Source organism: Rattus norvegicus, chromosome 16 (genome assembly GCF_036323735.1).
Source record: "Rattus norvegicus strain BN/NHsdMcwi chromosome 16, GRCr8, whole genome shotgun sequence".
Taxonomy (NCBI): Eukaryota; Metazoa; Chordata; class Mammalia; order Rodentia; family Muridae; genus Rattus; species Rattus norvegicus.
In genome coordinates, this window is record NC_086034.1 from 83,909,851 (window position 1) to 83,917,208 (window position 7,358).

At 48.2% G+C, this 7,358-nt stretch overlaps 1 long non-coding RNA gene across 1 annotated transcript in view; it reads right to left on the minus strand.

Annotated features, from left to right (window-relative positions):
- Positions 1 to 5,445, minus strand: part of LOC102553495 (uncharacterized) — a 113,172-nt gene extending 107,727 nt beyond the window's left edge. The window contains exon 1 of the long non-coding RNA XR_005495106.2: positions 4,985 to 5,445. This is a non-coding gene — a long non-coding RNA (uncharacterized LOC102553495). The remainder of the gene's footprint in view (positions 1 to 4,984) is intronic.
- Between the last annotated feature and the right edge of the window lie 1,913 nt (positions 5,446 to 7,358).

Genomic DNA, 7,358 nt, shown 5'->3' on the forward strand with positions numbered 1-7,358 from the left:
TCATAAGCTTCACTGGTCCCGGCTCAGCTCAGGGAACATTGCATTTTAATTCCTATGTGTTCTTTCAGGACGCAGGCTGTAGCCACATGCACAGCTTCGCCACATCCCTGCGCATGCGTCCGGGCAGGAAGGCGTGGTTTCAGGAGCCCTGCCCACATTGGAGCTTCAAGGCCTCGGATGAATGATGGGGACAGAGGATACAGCACCGTGGGACTCACTTGCTATCATCATAACTACAGGCAGCATGGATGCCTTCCGATGGAGCACAGGGACTTTTGAGATGGTTGCTACATGCCAATCTCTATAAGTGACACATATGTGCTGAGAAGAACCATCCATTTTAGTCCTTACATGGATTTTTCAAAATCTAGTACCGCTCCCTCCTCTTCCATTTCAAGATGGTTGTATTTCCCCAGACTTGGGGAAGGAGAAGAGCCGCCCCATTCCTTTATCTGGCGAGGATACCCAGGCATCTGAGATCCAAACCATGTGCAGGATGACAACAGTTAAGTCTGCACTGGGCGGCGTGGCGGCTCGGAGCCGAGAGCAGAAAGTGTAGTTCCAGGGTCTAATCCGACCGCTATGCTGTGTTCTTTGCAAAAGGTTGCGAGGCTTTGGCCTAATAAGCATAATCTCATTACACTGCAAATAAAAGTTTCCTATTTATCTCCAGATTTCAAATGAATCTAATAAGGCTTATGATACAGTCACCCAATACCCTAATCATATTTCTGCCTATCTAAAAGCAATCAGTAATTGTGTTACGGCAGAACGTGCTGACAATACCTCTGACACAGAGAGGAGAATGAGAGCCCAGCTGTACTAATTAAATTAAATGCTGGGCTGATGGAATACATTTGCCTCAGCCGGGAGCATGGGCGCAGAATTAATAAGCATTACAGCTCTGAGCGGGAGATGGTATCATAATGGAACCGAGGTTTTGATGTGGAGAGCCCCATTCAGATTCAATGCACCATCGTGCACGGCGGTGACAGCTGCTTAGAGAGGTGCAGAGCCTCAGACAAATTGCACGGGAACTTTGTCGTTTGCATGTTCCTCGCCGAGGAGCACGGCATTCTGCATCACTGTGCAGCCTCCGACGCACCCTAGTCAGCCTGAGTCGGTAGCTGTAGCCCCAGTCTTCCCTTTCCCAGCATGCCTGGGCTCACATGCGGTGAGCCTCTGACCTCGTTTCCCACGTCATGACCACTCTGTGCCCACTTTCTACCTCAGACAGCAAACACGACCCAGGGACTTGTAGGCAGATAGAGTTGGGTCAGTGTTTGAAAGGTGTTTCTCCTCATCCTTCTCTGAAAGCCAGGGCCCCAGTGAACCAGTTGTACAAGGTCACCCATGCTGTGGGTCACTGGAACCCAGTGACATCCCCAGCCGACAGCTCTCCATCAAGCGAAGACCTCCGTCGCTGGACCCAGCCTGCTCTGCCAGCCCAGCCCAATCCCTTGCTCATAAATTAGCTGTGCTATCTTGCCGGCTGCAGTGTGGGGTTGCTGTACCAGCCGGCCAGGCAGCGTTCATTATCATGAGGATTTTGACAGGATATTAAATTTACTAATCCTGAACTTGCCGAACTGACCCCTCACTGGGAACAGACAATGCTGGTGTCTGCCTGAGCAATGCTGTCTGTTTTCTCTCTCCCTTCTGCCTCATTTCTCCGAGGATACCACACGTGTTCCTGTCCTTGCAACTCCGGCCTCCCTCAGGTTTACAGGGCCACACACATGATCAGAATCAGCTGCCAGGCCATTTCCCTACTGGGCAGCTTCCTTCCTGATTCCTTGCTAGGCACAGTGACCAAACACGGAGCTGCCACGCACCACCATCCTTGTGGATGTGCACATAGAGGGCAAAGCATCCGTGCACCAGACACTGAAGCTATGACTCTCTGGGCAGGCTTGATGCTCTAACCTTCACTACTGTTGCTTTGACACAGACAAACCAGCATGCTTGCCACAGGTTAGCCACCACCCCCATCTACATGCCCAATAATCATGCATACACACAAAGCCATGTGTCCTTCCATCACCTATATAAACATTCCACGTGCACACTCATGCAAATACCCTATGTATATACCCACATAGACAATACAAGCACACCATACATAGCACACATGGACACATGCATGCTCATACACTATATACAACACAAACACCACCCATACATATCCACACACATATATACATTCATACACAAACACATCACACACATATTCACATTTTCTCATATAAAAACATAAATATATCACACACATCATAATGTGTGTATATATTCCTACATGAACATACACATACATCCACACACCATGTATCATACCCACATATGTATACCCAAAGACATACAATTTCACATTGTCATACAATATACGTCACACACATCAATCCAACATGTATATTCCCTCAATTTTCACATACATGTACATAAGATATATACACACATCACACTCATACACTTATACCCACACATTCTCTCATACATGCATACACAACATATACCACACACTTCACACCCACATATGTATGTAGTTATACCTCCTTATAACACATGCACATGTATGTATACACATATCACAGTTACATGTATTGAACACATACATATTCATCTAAACTCAGTGTGCAGAGACTCAGACTCCTCATATACATATATACAAACAACTCACACACATGTACACACTGAGGCACATAAACACACATCAAACTTTTGTACTCACTCACAAAACTCACACGTACAGGTTTACACACATGTTCCAAATGCACAACGTGTGCACATCACATATGAGTACATATACTTACGTTCTAACACACACACATACATATGTACACATATCCATGCATACACATTAACATGGGTATACACACTCATAGATACACATGTATACATACATATCCAAAGCTGCACACATGCACACGTTATACCCTCATGTGTTCTCATGCTGGAATAGACTGACCCACAATCATGGGCACACATGCTTATTTATTTCTACATGTGCATAAAGCATGAATTCCCCTACACGCATGCTCACATAGTCCGGCCATCAGTTTGGTACTAGGCGTGTTCTCTGGTCACCTGTCCTCTAGCCTGAGGCCTCTACTCTGCACGAATCCACTGGTGCACATGGCGGCTTCCTTGGCTGCCACCTCTTCCTGTGTTCTCACGCCCTCAACAGTCAGACATGCACACAGATTGGAAAAGCAATTGCCACTCTTTGTTTATGTCTCTATAAATAAACCCCAGTATATCAGACCCTCGGAGTATTTTTAGAAAGTTCTGGATACTACAGCGGAATTCAGCATCTTGCCCATTCATAAGCTTTCTGCGCTTCAGAAAGACAAAACCCGCGGCAGATTTCCACCAGCCTTCAGCCAGTTTGCTTTCTAAATAATTCAACATTAAGATCCAGTCAACTCTCCTACCTCCTCGAAAAACTCCTGCAAACAGTGCCAATTAAGTTGCTGAAAACAGCCGATTTCCACTGATACTGTACAGATAAAGCTGACCATTAAATTGCAATTTGCCATCGCAGCCAGCGGTGGCTGCTGACAGCCTGCCGGGCTTGTAATCTCATTTAACCCCCTCCTGTCAGAAGCGGCCCACCCCTTCACATAATGCCACCAAATTAGACTCGACAGGGCGGTTGGAAAGCGAAGCCTCTTTAGCTAAAAGTCAGGCCGCAGTGGGCAGCCCTGACCTTCAGTGGCCCCATTGGCCTCAGTTCTCCAGGGACTCTGGAGACATTTGCTTCCAGAGACAGGCCTGGTGACAGAGGGGTGGGGCGGGGCTCTGGCCACAAGGAGCTTGCCTTTCCCTGGGGGCAAATTACAGAGAGTTTTTTCTAAACAATGGAGGGAAATTTCACCTGGGCCTTTCAAGTCTTTCTTTGGTAATAAAAGACGAATCAGGTGCTTCTGTTCAAACCACACTGGCTCAATATTTTCCTCTGCCTGTGGTGTCCTCTGACTTGGAGCCAAGGGAAGCCTCTGCTGGAACACAGAGCCCTCCAACCCCCTCAGGCCTCACCACCTGCATTTTAGATGAGGCCATCTTAGCTGGTGGCTGGCGTCTTCAAAGCCACCCCAACTGGCATTTACTGCAGTCCAATTTTCAGGAGGGAAGCAGCTGCCTGGGGCCCCTCACCCCATGGTCCCCTGCCACCCACCCATTCCACCTGTTTTGTTCCGTGCCCAGCAGAGTCCTGACAACCCTGATTTCATAGGATAGTCCTGCCCGCTTCCCGAAATCAAAGCCCAGCCCACAGTGTTAATATCCAACAACAACCACGGGTCTGGAATTTAACCCGTGACTTTATAACATCCTATTAGAAAATAATTCTTCCTCTTCTTTCTTCTTTCTCCATTTCTCTCTGTCTCTTTCTTTTCTTTCTTTTTCTTTTTTTTTTTAAACAATCAGTTAGTAGTCTAAAAGAGCTTCTGTGAACACACAGGATTTCCCCTCCAAACCCCACAAGGACAAATTAAATGTCAAGGTCACATCACATGTCAGAACAGCCTCTTCGCAAGCAAATGCATTTTTTTTTTAATCTGAAAGAAGACCCCAAACAATACGGTACTCGAAAATTCTGTCCGACTTCTCATCGCGCCCCCTTCCCTGTTTGAATCTAGAAATTAGGTTGTCATTGCACAGACGAAAAACTTCTACATGTACACATATAGTTTAGGGAGGGAGATATAAGAGAAATGGGGGGGGGAGGAATGGAGGGAGGGATGGAGAGAGAGAGAGAGAGAGAGAGAGAGAGAGAGAGAGAGAGAGAGAGAGGAGAGTCTTAGCATTGCTTTGCTTCTCTTTGGGAAGCAGTATGCTCTTGAGAAGCAGAGAAAGTTCACAATGCTTGTGGGGTCTGGGGTGCACTCCGGTTTCCCACTGCATCCCCATGAAGATGCTTCTCCTTATGCACACCGCTGCCTACCCAGGCTGATAGTCCCTCTGCCCACACCCTTGGGTGACTCACCCTTCAGACTCCCAGAGCCTCACAGCAGGAAGGGACTCTCAGCATTTCTGGAAGCTGCTGCCCTTGGCTGGGTGGTGGTCGTGGTGGGCAGGTCCCTGCTTCAGAGGCCGGTTCGTCCTTGTTGCCGAGGGCCCCCCACCCCTCAGCCTCGTTTCTCTCCTCCTTGACTAAAAGTTAGCTGGACTTGCAACTGAAGCCACCTCAATGTTTATGCGACTTCCTGGGGCTGCGGTGGAGTGAAGCCCTGCCTGCCCAAGCCTTTTGCAATGGAGTGGTTTATTTAATTTGTCAGTATAATGGGAGCAGCTGAATGAGAGACAGAGAATGCACTGTGGTATAAAAGAAACAAAGGGTAAAAGTACCACTATTTTGATTCTCTTTTTAAAATTACTTCCAAAGTGTGCTGTCTATTGTGAAGAAGAATGCTGAGCAAAGCCCGGGCGGGGTCTTGGCAATATTCACAGAGCTTATTCACCCACGGCCAGCCCTGTCTGTACATTCAGAGGTAGAATACACTTATAAATGATGTATTGGAGGGACTACAGCTCCCATTGTGCTTTCGGCGTAAACAAAAAAGGCAGACAGGAGCTGACTGGCATATGGGCAGCGAGGCCTGGCTGGACCTCCAGCCATTCCCTACTCTGTGAGGGAAAGCAGGAACTGGGATGGCTCGAAGGGCAAGTTATTCCTGAATGCTTCACTCCTGTGCTCTCCTCTCCACCCACCAACCCTGAGGCTGGCTGCTGGGCCTTCTAGAGCATTCCACTGGGCAGCACTGGCTAGGTTATATCTATCCCCCTGCCTGATGTAAACGGTGTCTTTTTGCTTGACTCTTCTGGTAATTTCCAGAGTCTCCTCTTGGGGGATACCTCTGTTGCAGACAGTACCCACAGGTTTCAGAGCACACGAGTATGGCTTTGGGGCACCAAACGTGCTGCTGAGACTGGAATGGATCCTGTAGCCTAGGCTAGTCCTTCCTCAGAAAAGGGCCCTTCGTGCTTGTCAAGCTGGTAGCTGCATGGAGTCTCTAAGCTGGTACCTCTAGCAGCTGACTGCCTCCCAGGCAGACAGTGCTTCCTTGTTCGACTACAGGTATAGCAGCCGTGTACTGCCTTAAAACAATGGCTCCTGGTTTGTAGGAGGGGCTGGACTGTGCCATTAACAACTTCACAACCTTGGTGCATGTTATTTCTTCGGATGAAGTGTCTTCCCACCCTTAGCACAACAGAGGAACCACTGGTCCCTTCCCTGTGTCACTGCCCTGTAATAGATGCCCAGTCTCTCTCTGGTTAAATACTTCTCTTGCTATCATTCTCAAGGGAGTGGCTGGTCCAGGTCAGCTGTTTCTATCCACAAAACGAGCCAGGCTAGGTTGGGGATCATGCATGCTTAGAAGGGAGCTTGCAGGAAAAATATCAAAGAAGGGATATGACTCTTTGGGTCACAGGGAGAGGAAGTGAACTGGTTTGCAGCATTTGACACTCAGGGAGCTTGGCTTTCGTGATCAGCAAGAGTTGGGCACAGACTGAGGCACGCTCCATCTCTACGGAGAAAAGAGTTCCAAGAATGTGCACACTTGACAAATGGAGAGGCTAAACCTTTCAGAGCAGAGGTTTCCCAGGCCAGGGCTTAGCAGGGGCCTCAGGCACCTAATCTCTGGGCTTGGTTTATCTAGGCTCTGGCCATCCTGTTTTAAGTCTTCATTCCAGCAGAGCAAATGAATGTTGCTGAGGCTGGAGAGCCCCGGGCCACAGCAACACTGACACTCCCTGACAGCAAGACAGGGCATGAGGGTCTCCCCAGTTTTTGATGACCCCACTCCACGTGCAATCCACTCGCTCCCTCTGCCACCCTCAGAATCTCCTGGATGGTCTCTGAGGCTGATCGGTGGCTTGATTTTGTCACAGGACATTTCTGTTCAAGGAAATATCTTAAAATTATTTACGTCCTCTTACCAAACTAAGATTCACCACAATGCACTCCCAAATGAGAATTCTTTGAAGTGTCTTCAAATCTTGGAGAACTCAATGCTTGCCAAGACTATAGTAATGTCATTTTAGCACAATACTCTATGGAAAAGCTATACAACTACAGCGAAAGCATCAACAAGACACACTAGAAGTCCTGTAAGGCAAACCCAACCTAGCTGTGTGTTTGTGAGATCAGGCCTTCCTGACTATCAGACCCTCCCATTTCTCCATGCAAGACATAAGACATGGCAGGACAAGGCCTTGGGATGGTCAGCCAGAGCCCATAGTAGGGCTCCTTTCAGTCAGACAGGGTGGCATTTGTGTACGTAGGGGTTCTAAGGTGGAGGCTGTCATCGAGAGGGAGGTGTTGACCCACCTCAGTGGTTGGACGGCTTAGATGTGCT